Source organism: Lepidochelys kempii, chromosome 14 (assembly GCF_965140265.1).
Source record: "Lepidochelys kempii isolate rLepKem1 chromosome 14, rLepKem1.hap2, whole genome shotgun sequence".
NCBI lineage: Eukaryota > Metazoa > Chordata > Testudines > Cheloniidae > Lepidochelys > Lepidochelys kempii.
The window spans coordinates 2,291,313-2,308,116 of NC_133269.1; the positions used below are offsets into that span (position 1 = coordinate 2,291,313).

Consider the following 16,804-nt stretch of genomic DNA (forward strand, 5'->3'; position numbering starts at 1 on the left):
TTGGGTCCCCTCTTGTGTGCGGCCTCAAAGGCAGGCGAGATTCATGGGCGTCAAGGCAGCAGCGGATACGGAGTGTGATGTCCAGGCTGACGATAAGGCTGAGGGAGCAGGCTGGCTTGGTAGGTGAAGGAAATGGCTCTCGGCCACGGCTCTCACCCCAGAGCATTTCTGTGACCTGTGGCTCCATTACCGTTCCCTCTTCCCGCCACTCCCCCGTGCACCCATGGAGCACACGCCCTCTCGCAGCGCACGCACCCACGCCCTCCTTGCACGCACCCTCCTCGCACACACACGCCCTCTCGCAGCGCACACACCCACCCACACTCTCCTCGCACGCACCCTCCTCACATGCATTCACACTCTCATCACACACACACGCCTTGTCCAGTGGACCAGTTGGTTAGTATCGAACGTGACTTCGGCACCGCTGAACGCCTGCGAGTGACAAGCTCTCCATTTAGTTTCCCTCTCTCAAGAGCTGGTTACCAAGTGTTGCCTCAGGGACGTGCTTTTCATACCTTGCCTGGGCTCGGTGCTTGGCTGTTGTGCCCTTGCCTGTGAAGCCCCAGCTGTTCTCTTGCTTGCATGCTGGTTGCATTGATTATTTGTAATATAATATTTATTGAGCCCTCCTGAGAAACTCGCACATGGCAGGTCCTTGGGGAACGTCCGAGAACTTTAGCTTTTCTCCCTGATGCAGCAGGCTTTCCTTGGGGGAGATGCATCTTCAGGCTAGTGGTTTGTGCAGGGCAGTTTTCCATCTTGTACAGAGCATGGTGAAGGGGTTAAAGCATACCACTGGGGTGTCTGAGAGGGGAACTAGATGTCAGTAATCACATGGGTTCAGCAAGCAGCTAAAAGGGAAGAGAGGTCATTTTGGGAGCCAACCTGGTTGTCATGTCATCACTTAAAAGAAAAACATCTCTCCCTTTTGTAAAGAGCATCATTACCAGCTAAAAAATATCAGACAAATTCTTGAGAGAGCTCTTGGGATCTGAAAGTCTGTGATAAATCTGGTAGCTTTGTAACTCACTTGAAATTACAACTTGTAGCAATGTGATTAAAGCTCTCTGTTTAACACACAGACCTTGTTACTGGTGAGCAGAAACAGGATGCCTGGGGAATCCAGTTGGTGTGAAACAAGGTTTCCATGACAAATTACTTGGGTATCAATTAGCTGACTAGGAAAATGTCACCTGAATCTTTTCGTTTCCAGTAAACTGGTCTCTGATTAACTTGATGTGGTGATTGTCTGTAAGGAATAGCAACATGCTCGGGAGCATCTTATTCTCAGGAGGTACAAACACAGGCCTAAGGGCACATGCATCCCTGTGTCTACAATGCATGGTGTCAGGGCTCTGGAGAAGATGCAGCGAGGCTATGGTAGCATGGACTGAAGGCATGAAGCTAGAGCATGAGCCCTAGCAGTGAAACCTAGATTGGCACCAGAGTTAAAAGAACGTGTCGCTGAGCAAATTAACACAACCCCCTACCCTCGGGAATATGTTACGGGCCCAGGTGCGAGTGTAGTTACAATTCAGCAGCCAGATCCTCGGAATAACCCGTGTGTCTAGAACAACTTCTGCATAGGTTGGAGGCGATTCCCTAGCTGAGATTTGCTCTCAAAATAGGACAAAATCCTTCTGTTTTGCACTTTAAACTCTGGTCAGGGCTGGGCAGCAAATAGGATGGTGCACTTTGGACTGTAGCAAGAAATCCCTGCCTGAGCCTCTGTGCCTAAAGTGCTCTGGACAGGGCGATGGGACCTGGATAGGGCAGTGCCCTGGGGGTGGGCTGCCTGGAGAGCCCGTGACCCAGCTACCTGGGTGGAACACACTGATGTGCTCTCTGCAGTGGGGCAAGGCTGGGCTGCCCTGGCTGTGGGGGAGGTTGGGACTTTAAAGGCAGAGCACATGGTACACCTCTGCCCCAGCTGATCCAGGAAGAGTGCGGACAGGCTCCGTCCTGTCACTTGGGAGTAAAACACCTGTGCAGTATATAAACCCGGGTCCCCGCTGTCTACCTTCTCAGTGGGGCTTGGGGCTCAGGGCCAGTTGGTCTCTTCTGGAAACCAGGAATCAGTCAGGGAGGCTGAGAGGAGGAGGAGCAGCCTCTGGGGGAATGAGGGAACATCTCCCCAGCAGGGCTCTGCTGTTCTGGGACACTCCCCTCCAGCGACAGCAGGGAGGACTGGAGGTATCTAGCCACCAAAGATACAATCTGGGCTAAACCCACATTAAATACAAGTACGTCCAGATGCCCGGGGGGCAGCCTCCCACCCGGGCCCTCACTGGGTCCTTGCTCACCCTTCCCATGCGTGCTGCCGGGAGGTGGAGACGATGCTTGCTCTTCTGTGGCCTGACTGTGAAGGTGACAAGGGGACTGGGGTGTGCACAGGTGTTCCCCTGTGCCCATTCATGGGAACCTGGTACTTTAGCCATCTTGAGGTGCCCCAGGCCTCTGCCTACTGTGCCATTGGGTTTGGGGTGCTCACCTGCCTGGCCTTCATGCCAGCCTGGGCATGTGGATGAGGAGCCGGGTCTTGTTCCTGAAAGGGGAAAGCTTATCTCAGTCCTCTCAGGGTTTGAGCTGGGAACGCTACAGAATCCAGCCATGGCCCCGTGCCGCTGTGGGTGCATCCAGGCCTGGGCTGTGCTCTCCGGAGGGAGGGGAGGGGAGCAGAGCAACGGGTCCCACAGCAAAGTCTCTGCATGTGCTGGGGAAGGAAGGGCTGGCTCCAGGCAGCAGCTGCTAGAGCCGTGGGGAGCGGTTTCAGGCCGTGCACTCGGGTGTCTGAGCATGCTCGGCTGAGGCTTCTCCGAACCCTCACGTCCATAGATCTGGGCTGGGGCTCTGGTGGGAGCATCCTCTCTGTCGGGCTCTCCTGCGCCCAGCTGGAAAGAGGGCAATAGCAGCCGCCCCTTGCCAAGGTATCCCATGCCCAGCCGAAATGGGGGAAGGAAACAATGCGGCTGGCTTTGAAGTGAGATCTGTCCTAGCAATGTGAGGGGCTACGAACCAGGCTCACCCATCCCTAACCACATCTGCTGCTGTCTGGCAGCTCCTGGCCCCTATGACTTCTTGGTGCCTGCCCACTTGTGCCTGCTGAGAGGGGCTCTAGGCAGCTCTGCCTTTACTTGGCAGGAGTTAGTCCCCTTCGGCCCTGCTCCTGTCACTCACACCCTTCTCTGTGCTCTGCCAGCCCCTGCTTGGACCATTCACTGCAGCGGCTGATGCTTCCAGCTCAGTAAGAAGCAAGCCCTGTTCCCCAGCACGTGTGTGCGACCGAGAGAAGGCGGCAGCAGCAAGCCTCACGACACTGCCTAGTCTCAGCTGCTGGGGGGGAGATCTTGGTGGCCGTACTGGTGAAAGCTGTGCAAGGTTGGGTGGGTTGAGGCAGGATCTGTGGATGGGATCATGAGCCTGGACTGGGAAGGGGTCCAAAGACCCACAGAGTTTGGATGTAAGGATTCATGGAGAGGGTCCAGGGCCAGGGAGTGCTGGAGACAGGGCAGCAGGGGGGAGCACTGGCAGAATAAGGGGCAGGGATGCCAGGTGTACTCTGGTTTGCTGGAGGGCCCTTTGGTCACATTGGCTCTGGTCTGCATTTAGGCTGAATTCACCGCTGCTCACACCAACTGGGATGCACCTGGTGGCTCAGAGAGAACTCGGTTGACGTGTCTTTGAACTGAGGCTTGTGTCCCTCCTTCAGTGGAAATTACAAACCACCAGCAAAGGCTCAAGGGGTTTAGACACCACAGGGCCTGCTGGCCCTGGAACTGAGAGATCAGCTGCTAACACAATCTCCACCTGCTGCCCTAGTTCTCTGGGGCCCCCTGAATGGCTTGGAGTCCAGAACCCCAATGCAATACCCTAGTTATGAGACTGGCATTCATGGGTTATTCTCTTTGCAGCCCAGTCTCTGAGTTCAAGTCTCATAAATATTAATGGCACTGACATATGGATGATCCACGGGAGGAGGAATGGAGGGAGCAGAGAAAGTTGCCAATTGTGAGAGTGCAACTCATCCCAAATCTAACATCAATGCAACAAAACCAATCCAACCTCCAAGCGTAGGAGGGAAGGGAGTGGGGAGGGAACAGGAGAGCTGCAGAGAAGCAAAAGGATCAGGTGAATTGGGGATGGGAGTGGGTGATACAGAACTTAATCACTCATCTTTCATGTCTGGAGATGAGTTCAAATCCTGTCTTACTGCACAAGAGAAATGTAGTTTGATTATCACAGAACTGGCACACAGCTTAGCAGTGCTGTCCACTGTGGATCAAGAGAACCAGGACTGGAGTAGTTGTGGGCTGGGGATTAGCGGCTTCAGCAGAGCAGAATGCATAGGGCCCAGGGCTGGACTACCGCACTGGGGCAGAGGAAATACAGGTCAGGGCTGAGCTGCATCAGCAGAGCTGCAAGGGTGCAGGTTGTCTCTGCAGCTGATGCTGTTAATTCTTTGCTTTCATAACCATTGAGTTCACTGATTAAATAAGACCCTGGATCTCTCATTTTTCTGGGGGTTGTAGGCGGGGGTCAGGTCTTCCTGCCTTTCCTTCACCTGCAGATGCACCAGTGTAGAGCCAGCCCAGACAGAGCCCTCACCTGGGACTGCCCCGTGGCAGCAAGGAGTTACATAAGCGAGTCTCTGCAGCAGAGGAGCCAGGATGATAAATGTGCAAGTCTGCTGCAGGCTATTGCTGACCTAATTTCAGATATCATTGTGGCTCTTGTCATCTGTTGCTTGCTGTCTCTGTGCAGATGGGCTGACAGGGAGTGAAGTGTGTGAGGGAGGCAATGCCGTGGGAACGCCACGTGGCTCCTGGGGGCTTGGGAGGGGGGGCGGAAGAATCTGCAGACCTGGCTCAGGTAAAATATTCAGATGCAGTATTTGATTCCCAAAGATGAGGCTGGGGAAAGGGGCCTCAGGAAAACCCATATGCAGGAGGCGCTGCTGCTGGGGCCTGAACCTCCCATTCCTGGGATGATGTGCACGGGATACTCTGTGTCCAGCCCAGCTTGGCTCCCTCTGCATTGCTCCTCAGCTACAAACGCATGCCAGCAATGCAGTGTGCTCAGGGAGACACTGTAGCTATTTGTCTCTGCTTGGGAAGAAAAACCCTCCCGCCCTGCCCCGCAGCTAGGGCAGCGCTCACCCCTCCCCACGCCAGCTGGGAACCTCTCATGTGCTCTGAGGCCCCACCACCATCCGTTTCCTGGGCTGCAAGAAACTTCCCCTTCAATGCCCCCAGCAATGAGGCATGTTCCCCAAGACGATCTTCTGTGGGCTCTGAGCAGCTCCTGCTAGGATCAGTAAGGCGTTGCCTCTGTAAGGCGTTGGTGGCAGACTGGAAAGAAGTGGAGAAGATTAGCATAACTCTGTAACGGTAACATTAAGAATGCAGCTGATAAAACCTAAGGAGAAGGAAACCCAGGAAGGTTTGCAAAAATGTTTCAAGGGGCCTAGCAAGCAGAGCTGAGATGGGGGGTGTAGGGGTCTGAGCCTGAAGTAGCAGGGGGACTACAGGTCTGGGCTGAGGGGCATCAACCTAGCGGCCGAGGAAGTTTGCCAGTCACCTGCTCACGCTATTCATGAATCTCACCAGAGCAGTCAGAGGCACCGCTTTGTGACTGTTACAATTAATTATACCACTTTTTAAAAAATGAAGCTCCACTAAAATTTGAGATTCTGGGCCGCGAGCTTGGCTGGCGCCGTCTTCCACCTCTGCTAATGGGCGAGGAAGTGAGCCTTAAAACTCTCCTGTATCCCTGACACCAGCTTTGCTTAAAAGGTAGATGCAGCCTGACTATTTAAGTGCCTTTGTTATTGCTGCTCCCACCCCTCTCTCCTGCCAGCCTACAAAATGGCCGCTGATTCCATATTACAGCCGCGTGGGCCTGGCCTGCCTAGGGAAAGACTGTGGGCTGCAGGGGCCCACCTCCATGCAGAGCTCTTCTAGGAAAGGCCCCCAAAGTGCCCCACTGGCACAGGTGCCTGTCCGCCTCTGCCCAGCGACAGCCGGGGAGGGAACGGCTCCACCTGGAGAGATTTGGAAGTTCGGCTTCGTCCCAGGAGTGCTTCAGAACTAATCACCCAGAAGGGAGATACACAGTAACTGGGCGCGAATGAGGGGGAGACAGGAAACAGCTGACACTTAAGGAAACAATAAGCCCTGCAAAGAATTCACGTTGTTCCTGGAACTGAGTCATTGTTCTGGGGAAGCTCGATTTGTGGGGTATGTTAATCTCCAGTGACTGTACAGCTAGCCAGGAATTCAGGGAAGGAGCTAGGAAGATCTTTTTTCTTTCTATGTGAGGATGCTTCATTTATTTCATATTTTAAAGGGATACTGCACAGAAATGGGCCAGCTGAGTACGGCATCCTCCCGCTACCACAGCTGGCTATTTAACCCCCTCTGCCCAGGCGTCCTGGGGTTAACAGCATCCCTGTGCCTACCCCCACTGGAGGTGTGGCAAGGGCATTGCTGGGTGGCAGGTCCTATGATGGAGGAGCCAATGTCCATCCTGGCTGAGGTATGGTCTCGGGGCCTGTCCTGCCACTTGGTCCAGCTCCTTTACTCACCTGGGTCTGATTTTCAGAAGTGCTGAATAGCCACAACAACTGGAGTCAGTGGGATCTGGGGGGGGGAGAGGGGCAGGTGTGTGTGAAAACGGATAAATTTGTACAGTCCAGTGCCTGACCACCCTTTGGGTCATTATGAAATATATTCGGGAGACCAAATAACCCACATCAGTCAGGTTTATTGCTATAGCTTCCAGGAAGCTGTCTTGTGCAGCGTTGTTACATTTGCCTTATGCAGGTGTGGGCCCAATGCTACACCCCTCCAGCCATCTTTGTATACCCTACCTGCTTACCAGTAAAAGGAGCTGCATACATCACCTGAAACTAGACTTAACTAACCCGCTTTCTCCTTTGTTTTCCTGGTACTGTGGCATACCCCGTCTCTTTGTTCTGAGCCCATGCAGTCCAAGTACCAAGGGGAGTGACGGCACCTCCTAGGGTTGTACTAGGGTCGAACGACCATATGTCTTGTCCTCTTCCTTTGGGACAATGCAGTACAGGCCTGGGAGAATATCTCCCTCTCTGTTGCTATGGTAAAGCACTCGTCTGTCCTGATCTTGACAGCTTCCTCGTTTGCTCAAGCCAAAACTTCCTTAAGTGTATACAAGGGGTTATGCAATACTTAGAAGTGGGCAGGGTTATGTTAAAAGCATCAGCCAATTTAGGCTCCCTAACTGCTATTCTATTACTATTATGTGCTTAAGACCTACTGATGTATGTATGATGTGGTTAATATGTATTGGTGATGTGATAAATAAATGCTAGCCCAGTGTATGAGAGTCAGGAAAGCATTGGTCACTTCTCCATGTCACCTTCAGTTCTGTTATGCAGGTGCCCGCCTGTGCGTGTGGCTGAGTAATGTGCTTTACGTAACAGTCACATGTCCCCATAAATGATCCCTGTGTTGGTCAATCCCACACGCCCCTCCGGCTCGCACAGCTGACCTGGGTCACGTGAGCCCTGGCACTGCTTTAGCCGAGCGCCGTTTAGCTGCCCGCCTTCCCTCCCCGGCGGTAATTAGGAATCTTGCTTCCGTCCCACGCCCGTCGCCAGCTCCAGGAGATGTAGCTGGGCCTGCTGACGGAGCCTGGGCAGGGGGCTTTCCAGGCTGGGCTCCCGCAGAGCGGTGTTATGCTCACTCGTGCCATGTCCTTGCTGTCGTGCTTCCTGTGGCTCCTGCTCACCCTCCTCTCCACAAGGCCTTTCCGACCCCGAGCTCAGTGGGCCGGAGGTGGGCAGGTAGCGCTCTCCTTGGGCATCGGCTGGTGCTGGTGGGAGTGGACTCCTCGGTTCCCCAGGGCTTTAGGTGGAAATGATCAGAGCCCGTGGGCCTGAATTAGGTCACTGACAATTCCCAGACAGACCAGGCACCTGCAGGCTGGGGATGGGCCTGTCCTTTTTTTGGCAGTTATGTGGATTTACTGTTGAAACAAACTGCCAGACCTTGTCACTTGGGTCTTTTCTGTGCTGCTGCTTTGCTCAGGGGTCTGTGCCTGGCGGAGGGGGAGGGGAAGTCTCCCTCACTCGTATTGGCCCCTCCAAGGAAAGCCCCTGGGCAAAGAGAGGGAAACGTCTCCTTTACAGGAGGGCTGAGGAGTAGAAATCTGGTGTAACTCTGACCCCTCAGGCTTGTATTTTGGGGGCAAGGGGTTGAAGGCCAGTTCTGTTGGGTTTAACCCTAAAAACAGCATCTCATGCCCAGTGGGGATTTTCTAAGGGGGCAGGTCCCCCCATTCCTGTGCCTTTCCCTTGTGCGTCCTTCCTGTGCCACAGTGAACACAGATGTGCAGAGCAAAACTCTACAGCCTGAAAATATGTACCCAGGAGAGAAGCCCAAGCCCAACCCATTGCTTGGGAGGATGGAGAGAGCGGGTCTGAGCAGCCTCTGCTGTCAGTTAGCTGCCTGAGCTAGCTTTCAGTGTGGAGCGCATGCTGGTCCACGTTTCAGTCGCTCTGTGCAAATGCAGGACAACAGTGCTCCCTGACCTCCAGCACAGAATCGACCGCTCATGTCCCTTATTCTGCTTTGGCCTGCACGGGGGCAGCGCTGTCTGCACACTGCTTGTAAGTGGCTTTTCTCCAGAGCTGCACAGAGTGTGACTTGTTTCAGAGGAGCAGCCGGGTTAGTCTGTATTCGCAAAAGGAACAGGAGGACTCGTGGCACCTTAGAGACTAACACATTTATTTGAGCGTAAGCTTTCATGGGCTACAGCTGACTTCATCAGAGTGTGACTTCTGACCCGTTCATGTTGGAAAACAAGTCTGGGCCTCTTGTCTGTTGTTCACCCACTAGGAATTCCCTTGGCTTTAGCGTCTGGCCTGTGGTGCCTGCAAACAACCTAATCCACTTCCCAGCATGAATGGGATCTACCCTGCCCAGGAAAGTCTACTGCAGGGGCCTGGCTAGAGCGCGTGGGGCTGCCAAGGGTGCCAGACAGCAGCAACAACTACTGCCCCAGTGAGGCTCTTCCCCACACCCTGGACCTCACGCTGGTCTAACTCTGCTGGCACCCCACTAACTGGAATAAATTGCTCCTGGCTTACGCTGGCGCCGTCCAGATCAGAGTCGGTCCCAGCTATTGGCAGGCTTCCAGTGAGCCAGAGATGAATCTGCCCACTCCTGAGGGGCACAGCCTGGTCTGGTACCAGTGGCCATGTGGCACTCAGAGCCTGGAGGCAAATGTCCTCCCTGCCTGGTCCCAGGCTGCCGGGCTTTTCTTTCCTCTCTCCCGCTGAAAGAGGGAGCGTCTGTTGGCAAGATGTGGCTAAGCGGGGAAGAGACCAAGAGAATCTCATCCTTCCATCCCACCTGGAGGCGTCCAGAGCTAGAAAGCAGGGACCACACTGGGGACAAGCAGGGCATGTCCAGCATGAGAAGGAGGGAGCAGCCCAGTGCAGTGCTAGTGGAAAGCAAGCTCCGGTCAGCCTTCCTGCAGGGAGAGGCAGGGATGGGCAATGGTTATACTGGACTCAACCACCCGGCACTTGGCCTGTCTCTGCTGCTGCCTGGCCAGAGGTGCCTGCCCTTGTTTAGATTTGATGAGACCGGCGCATATTTGAATACATCCTGCAGGCAGTCAGAGCCTAATTAAAATGAGGAATCTGGGTCACTAAAAGGACATGGTTTCCAGTTATAGTGTGTCTGGTAACACCCACTGTTTCATGTTCTCTGTGTATATAAAATCTTCCTACTGTATTTTCCACTGCGTGCATCCGATGAAGTGGGTTTTAGCTCATGAAAGCTTATGCTCAAATAAATTTTAGTCTCTAAGGTGCCACAAGTACTCCTGTTCTTTTTGTAGTTTCCAGTGACTCACCTGCCAGAAAATCCCCAAAAAGACCTGCACTGGGGTTTTCAGAGCAGAAAGAGACTCCAGCTCCTCCTCTCTCTTCCTCTCGCGGTTGCTTCTACTGACCTAATTTCTCTGCATGGCGCATGTTAACGAGCTGCCGCTGCTCCTCAGGAGAGAGGCCTGCCACTCCAGGGCTTTGGGTTCAGGTCTACCTTGTCTTAGGAGCTAGATCCTCTTTATCTTGCTGCTGAGATACAGCTTTGAAGAAGGCGGCTGAATGCCAGGGTGATGGGCACCTTTCTAGCCCTAGACGGATAGGAGGGGGAAGGGGTGCTCTTTGGGTGGGTCAGTTGAAATACACCTCTGTGTAGGCTGACTCAGGATGTGATGGTCCCAGGCTGGTGCCAGGCTCTCTGCCCAGCAGCTCGTGCAAGGTGAGTGCAGCACACAATGGATCTGCTCTGGTAGCATTTTACACACTTGAATCCAAGTCTGCCCAAGGTGCAGGGCAATGGCCCATTTTGCTGTTCCAAATGGAGCTAAGCCTCACTTGCCACCAGTCTCCAGCCCTGCGATTCAGGGTGGGGAAAGAAACCTTCCAGCTCCTCACAGATACAGCCTGGTTCCACCACCCTGCCCTGCGTGTCTTGACCAGGGAAACCAGAGTGGCATCTTTTAGTGACCCCGGGCACACATGCGCGCGCGCTCTCTCTCTCTCTCTCTGCCATTAGTGATGTTCTCCTGTCTCCCTGCCCCTCGCCCAGCTCTCCCTCCCACCTGCTCCTCTTCCATGCTCACTAGCTTGGTAATTAGTCCCTGGATGGAGTCCTTGGGGGAGTCTGGGAGCCCTGCGGTGACGTCAGGCATGTCCCAGGCAATTAGTCCCAGCAAGTGGAGGTGCTGGCAGTGCCCAGCACTCACTGAGTTTGTAGCTCCTGGCTCGTTGCCGAGAGAGTGGGAACCAGAGGACGCCGAGACGCACGTTCAGTGCTGGTGACAGCTCGGGCATGTCTGTTTCCAGGCTACACAGGTTGGAGTCTGAGGCGTCGCTGCCTCACGTCTGCTGGAACCTGCGGTGCTCGGGGGCTTTTGCTTGGGAGCTGGGAAGGATGATGTCACGCTAGCACCCCAGGCTCCCAGGGCAGGTCATTTAGGAGCTGAGCTGAGGGGAACGAGGTGCTTAACTCCCCCGTCACTGTGACGCGCCTTTGGCAAAATCAAGGCAAAGCCATCTCAGCAGATGTGTATAGTAAACTGCTCCTGCTTTTCTCTGCAGCAGCCACCCCTCCCTGTACCAGAGAGAGCAAGAACCGATTCACACCAATAACTGCCCCTGGGGAAATGTAGCCAGCCACACACAGGCTCCCTACCGTGGGCTGCACGTATATTTAATACAGATCCCGTCACGCCACGGGCTCTGAGCACCCTGCTTTACAGCATATGGCGCACGTTATACCAATTAATCTGACTGCATTATGAAACACCTCGCCTGCCTCTGGTGTTGTGTAAATAACACCAATACTGTGACCTCAGGAAGAGCTCTGTGAAGGAAGTTTCGTCCTTTCCATGGCCAGAAGGTGGTCCCCTAAAAGACGTGACCTCACCTCCCTTGTGTCTTGTATCCTGGATCTCACACAGGTGCAGTAACGCTGCAAATAATGCTGAGAGACATTTCAGAAACTTACGTTCCAGAAAGCACCAGTAATGAGTGGAACTCAGCTTCCAACACACACACGCTCCTACCCCCGGGACAGGTGGGAGCCTGGGTCTTTGTTCCCTGCCTGGTAAGGCAGCTTCAGGTTGTCAGGGCTGTGGAGCTGGGACTCCAGATGGTGGGTCCAGTATCTGCCTCTCTTGTTTTATGGGCTTTTGGGGGAACTTGCCATAAATACAGATAATAAAAATATCTCCTAGTCTTTCCCTCTAATGATAGAACCAGCTGTGGGGGTTGGGGTGGGGAATGTCCCTCTAATCATAGAGCCAACCTCGTGTGGGGGGGGAATGTCCCTTGAATGATAGAGCCCACCGTGGAGGGCGGAATGTGTGTGGGTTTGTTTTTTTTTCCCCCATGTGTCGCCAAGAAGGCAGCAGATCAGGGCTGCAAATCTGAGTCAGACACTACCCTTAAGAACACTCCCCAGGGCATAGGTCCTGTCCTCACTCAGCCTGAGCTCGCCATCTGCTCCCTCGCTCTCAAGGGCTCCTGGGTTTAATGCACTTGGCATCGGCAAGGGTAACCTCCTCCCTTGTTTGTTTCCCTCGGGAATGGCTATTTGGCCTGGCAGTCACCCAGCATCACGTAGGCAGGGCCATCTCCTGGAGTCGAGAGTAATCTTGAAGGCTGGGGCAGTGTCTTCCAAGCAATAGGCCAGGAATCAGGACTGATGCTCCCCTTCCGTATCAAAGTACGACTGGCGTCCACCTCCCCTTGAGAGGTTTTCACTTAAATGCCCTGGTGCTGGGGCTACTCCAATCTCCACCTAACTGTGAGTGGAGACTGGGGCAGCCCCAGGTGTACGTGGAGTTGAAGGTCACACACCTGGTGGCAGGTGGAGACCACTGGCTAGTGCAACCTGGTAAAGTGATACAACTGCCCAGAAAAGATGGGGTTCAAGTCCAGTGACAGGGCTGTTTGTAGGGCTGCTACAAGAATCGTGGAGCCCTGGGGTCACTTACCTTGCTGTCCTTTCTCACATGGCCCTTGGGCATCTCTGACAAACATGTCCCTCAGGACTATTCTCCTCTGACTCTGCTTCCCCTCTGCCCCCCGGACTCCTGGCCATTGGATCTCCAGCTGGGTGTCTCCCGTGCTGCAGTTTAGCGCACTGCCATCTGGCCACAGGAGGTAGCAGAGAAATCCTAGGTGCCCGAGAAAGCGCTTGTGGAGGGCATGATGGCATCTGTCTGCTGAGTGTGTTCATGGGCAGAGGCACATGTCTCTCTTCGCTGAATTCAGAGGCTGGCTTGAGAGAGCCAGGAGACAAGCAGCTGTGGTGTCATCTGCCAATGGAGAGGATGGGCGCTTCCACAGCCACCGAGGTATAGCCAGGAAGCTGAGGTTCTTTTCGGCTCCGGGGGGACAGGGAGGATGGTGGAGTTCTTTCCCTTCCATTGTGTTAGGGGGCAGAGCAGCAGCAGCTTTTCCATGGACAGCCCCCTACACCGAAAGCCTGGCAGGTTAGAGAGGCCCAAGCAGGTGAGAAGCGGGCAGAAGCATGCAAGAGGAACAGAGAGAAGCCAGGACTCAACCATCTCTTTCTTGCTGCATGCCACTCAACTCCTTTTGCCAAGTTCTGTGTTACCATTACCGGGAGCCTTCATGCAACTAGCCGGGGGCGGGGGGGGGGAGGGGAGAATGGGCTGACCCCCACAATGCAGTCTGCTGTGGAGAGCAGCCTGGTTGTTACTCCCATGCACACAAGCCTGCTGCGCGGGGGCTGGGCTACAGCCCATTAGTCTGCGCAGGGCTCTGCAGCCTCCAGCAGCTGGGAGACTGGGAAGTAGCCGTATCTGCTGGCAGACAGTAGGCCCTTTTCCCTAGGCAGATCTTCCTGTGGTGGGCTAAAGCCGTCGTTAAACAGTTTCTCTTGAGCTATTGCTCCACGCTGATTGTGCAGCTGTAGTCCTGCTGAAGCTTTCCCAGTCTGATTTACATGCTGATCTGCATAAAGTGTGGCCATGGTGTTGGCATTTGTTTTCTCTATGGTGTGAGTCGAACTCTCTTCTGGAGGTAACTCGGCAGAGCCATAGGGAGGGCAGAAGATGCCAGAGGTAAAATCACCCTTTGCATCCTGTGATGCTCTCCAAGGGCCCTCGCAGCTGTAGGAAATGTCCCCTTTATTTCAGGGACATCATTATTTAATATCTATACAGTGGTAGGGCCCAACAGACCCCACTAAGATCAGGAATCTACTGTGCTGGGTGCGTTTCCATGTCTATTAAAGCAAGGGTGTGAGAGTGTGGGCATGAGGACTAGACATGGTGTGAGCGGGTGCCATGCATCCTCCAACAGCTGGGCCAATGCACCTCACTCCTGCCCTGCTTCACCCCTGCTGGTCCCGGGCTTCTCTCCCACCTTCAGCTGTACCAATTCGCTTTGACCCTGACCTGCACTACAGTCCTCCCGCCCCCCCTTATGCTACATCCACACACAGCCTTTAACCCTGACCCACAGCGCTGCCTGCTGTTCCATGGCGGGCGGGACATGGTCATTTTAATCAGAGCCGCATTTTCCCGCTGCTGGTGAGAGGTGCCTCTGTGTGTATATTTTTATTACTTTTAAATTGTAGTGCCATATAAACGGGCAGCTGCCGGTATCGTTTTCCTTCTCCGGAAGGGAGGGTGGGCACAGACTCAGTAGGTTTATACCCCAGCAGCTGAAACATTTGAGTGCAACTAGTATGATGTTTCCCTTGGAAAGTCTTCGCTCTGAGAACCAGGGAGTGTCTTGGGGAGAAGAAAAGGAGACTTGTGGCACCTTAGAAACTAACCAATTTATTTGAGCATAAGCTTTCGTGAGCTACAGCTCACTCCATCGGATGCATGAGTGACTCTGATCACAGGACAGAATTAGCCACGGATTCTGCTAAATAAGAATAGCATTTCCTTTGCAAAGATGGAAAGTGCTTCCACTAATAATGAGATTGAGCAGCCTGTCCTTGGAGCAGGTCTATATATATATATATACATTTTTTTTTAATAAAAGGTATGAAATGTATGTTAGCAAGCATTGAATTGTCGGGCATGTGACATTGGAGGAGAGGATGTTGGTATCCTGGGATATCAATCTACGTGTGTTCTTACACCACACTCCTCATTGTAGTATCTGAAGACCTTCAAGCAGTGTGTTAGCAATGTGACTAAAGCTCTGTCACGGGGTATTTGTTCTCTCCTCCTCTCCCCAAGGGGGAGAAGCCTGTGGAGTGTCTTGTTTTGGTGTGTGTATGTGGGGGATTTAAATATACCAGTTGCTGTGTGTCTATGTTAGAGAAAGCAAGGTCAAAGAAATGAGCCTTGCCTGTGGAGTGGAAGGTGCTGAGGTTTGTGATGGCTCTTAGTTCCTGGGTACATTTTGTTCTGCAACCTCAGACCAGCCCCATAGATCGTTAACACATCTATCATAATGGGGGGAGTGTGCATATGATCTCAGATGTCCTGACATGACAGTGGCTCCCTGTACAATGCCAGGCCCTTTCACTGGACTTTGAGGGTGCTCATGTAAATTGCCTCAAAATCTAGGGAGAACCTGAGGAACTCGGGATGTGCCCAGAATAAGCAGGACACAACAAAGATGGGAACTGGGAATCCATGTGCCCCAGGCTGTTTTTTCTCTCCTCTGTCCCTTCTGCATCCTCTGCTTCCTTCCTGGATCCCTGTCATTTCCAGGCTGTAACTCCTTGCCCCACATTAGTCCCCGGCCTCCTGCTCAAAGAGTCTTGGGTGAGACTCCACGGACAAACCCTCAGCACCATCTCTTTAATCAACTGGAAAAGTCACTATTGAGTGACGTGTCTCACTTCCTGCTTGTCCCCTGGGGGGCTGAGCAAATTATCCTGAAACAGGTTTGATATACTGTATTGCCGTACCTTTGCCGCTGGAGGATTCTTAAGGCTGCCCATTCCCTGCCCAGGGTACCAAATGCTAGCATCTGCATCTGTTCCAGCCATGGCTGGCTGCTCATGCTTCAGGCCTTTATTGCCTCTTGTAGAATAATCCTCAGGCTAGACATATACTCTGGTTCCCCTAGAACAAAATCAAGCCAGCAATCCAGTTTGAGGCACCCTCCCCCTGCTTCAAGGATTTTTTTTTTTTTGACACAATCCTAGAAGGAACAGGGTAGATCAAGGTATCAAACCCTCCTGGGGAGAAAAGGCTTTTATGGCAGGTTCACATGCTCTGGATGGATGAGAGCCCTTTCCAAAGGAAGTGGTTTCCCTGACAACCAGAAGGCAGAAGGACATGAGGGAGATGGAAGCTAAATGTTTAGGGATGTCCTTCGCAGAGCCTGTAAAGTGGCTGTAGATACAGCTTTTCCCAAACCCTGCCACCTGGGATGGAGCAGGCTGCAGCTCGGCAGTGCCCCAGGGTGCTCTGCAGCACCAGAGAAACTTGGGACTATGATCTTGCTACCAAACTCTGGGACCCTATATCTTGCTACCTGACCTGCCTTTCCCTCACTCATGCCCCCACCTTTGCTTTTGTTCCTGTCTTACTGAGCTGGGGATTGTTAGGACATTCAGATTGGGCACTCGCACCTTTGCCCTAGCTTTGAAATCTTCTTTCTCCCTCCATTCCAGCTGAGGTCTGGCTGGGACTGCCTTACACTGCTGCCACTCCTCACTCAGCCAGAGCGCTTCCTGCTGACCAATACGAGGCACGTCTCCAGCAGGAGCTGCGGGTGTTCAGCCAAAGCGTGCATAGCCCCTGACTGAACAGGAAGAGAAGTTCTGGTCTCTCCAATGGTAATGTAGAGCACTGGCTAGTACTGAGACTCAGGAGAGATGTTTCTCAGGTTTTCCTTCACAGCTGGAGAGGAATGGGCTTGGAATTGCAGATGCTTCTGAGGCCCAGCTGTAGTCAGTAAACAGTTCTTGGTTTTTAAGAATCTACATGTTAAAAGCAACTTATCCAGAGAGTCCATTGTAAGGTGGATATGTAACCAGTAGGGCTGTCAAGCAATTAAAAAAATTAATTGTGATTAATTGCACTGTTAAACAATAATAGAATACCATTTATTTGAATAGTTTTGGATGATTTCTACATTTTCAAATCTATTGATTTCAATTACAACACAGAATACAAAGTGTACAGTGCTCACTTTATATTTTTGATTAAATATTTGCACTGTAAAAATAAAGAAATAGTATTTTTCAATTCACCTCATACAAGTACTGTAGTACAATCTCTCTATCATGAAAGTGTAACT

General features: G+C 52.9%; 1 protein-coding gene across 1 annotated transcript in view; it reads left to right on the top strand.

Annotated features, from left to right (window-relative positions):
• The window catches only part of ENDOV (endonuclease V), a 43,235-nt gene extending 27,038 nt beyond the window's left edge, over positions 1-16,197 (top strand). The window contains exon 9 of the transcript XR_012154790.1: positions 16,176-16,197. The gene's annotated coding sequence lies outside the window, so the exon portion shown is untranslated. The remainder of the gene's footprint in view (positions 1-16,175) is intronic.
• The last annotated feature ends 607 nt before the right edge of the window (positions 16,198-16,804 follow it).